Genomic DNA, 1,183 nt, shown 5'->3' with positions numbered 1-1,183 from the left:
TCATCATTGGCTCGTTATTTTTTTTATCAATATCGAATTATCTGAACAGCTTCTGTAGTTGATCTGCCAGATGCGAACCCAAACTATTTCCGTGTAATTTTCGTTATCGGTGAAATTTTTTTTCTAACAACCCTTTCTTAGAGCTCTAGTGCGTGCTTTAAAGCTGTTACCATTTGCCAAATCACCTTTATTTTTGTATAAGAGGCAAAGGTAGCTTGTCGATGGTATTTTATTTTCACAAATTATTTATCATAGTTTTGTAAGCCAGAGCAACGCATCTCCTCAAATAATTTCCTAGATATCTTATGATATATTATCAGGACCAAAAACTTACGATACTTACAAAAGTTTCACTATGCTGGATACATAAATTGCTCTATTTACTCATTTATGAAGGGACTGAGTGAGGTGGAGTAAGAGTGCACCAAGAACACACTTAAGCACCCAATAAATCGAAGGTTTGTAGTCTATCACACTAGTGTTATGTGATCTAATATTAAATATTTTTTAACATTGTTATATGAGGAGTACAAATTATACAGATGGCCTTGTGGTGTAATGGTCAGCGCGTTTGCCTTCCATGCAAGAGGTCTCGGGTTCAATTCCCGACATGGTTGTAAAATATTTTTTTAAAGGGTGTTTTCATACCGGAATATTTAATAGTCCATAAGCGTAAGACTGATAATCTTACCTTTGTGTAACAAAAATGATCAAAATACGCCACAATGGGTGTATCAAAGCATTTTCCTGGGCACCATGAGGTGCGGAAAGGGAATGATGATGATAATATTGACAAATTATACATAATTCAATTTGCTCTATCATTAATTTGAAAAAATATTTAAGCTGTATCGATGACTTACATGCAAATAATAATTCCAAAATCATGTAATTCACAATCACTAATCTATCACTTCCTTAAAGTATTTTAAATAATCCCACTTCGCCTGTTTATCTGAAAGAGCTCTTCCAACCTGTATCGCAACATGGAATAAATCTTCATTCTATTAAAAAGAGAACTCTTTCAATACCCATTTAACGCTCTAATTTTTTGTCTCCTTTTTCACAGTAGTAGCTGCTCAATTATGGAATAATCTACCTTATAATGTCAGAGACGCCCCTTCTTTATTTGCATTAAAATCATGTTTGAAACGTGGCTTCTTGAACATCTTAATTTTTCCTT

The 1,183-nt window shown here is 33.6% G+C and overlaps 1 non-coding gene across 1 annotated transcript; it reads left to right on the top strand.

The window, feature by feature from the left end:
- Positions 1–544: 544 nt before the first annotated feature.
- TRNAG-UCC (transfer RNA glycine (anticodon UCC)) lies at positions 545–617 on the top strand. The gene has a single exon. It is a non-coding gene; the product is annotated as a tRNA-Gly (tRNA).
- The last annotated feature ends 566 nt before the right edge of the window (positions 618–1,183 follow it).

Source organism: Micrasema longulum, unplaced genomic scaffold (genome assembly GCF_059751315.1).
Source record: "Micrasema longulum isolate JH-2025_06_02 unplaced genomic scaffold, ASM5975131v1 h1tg001608l, whole genome shotgun sequence".
Taxonomy (NCBI): Eukaryota; Metazoa; Arthropoda; class Insecta; order Trichoptera; family Brachycentridae; genus Micrasema; species Micrasema longulum.
Note: the sequence above shows the minus strand (reverse complement) of the source record. Positions and strands in the feature narration are given on the sequence as shown.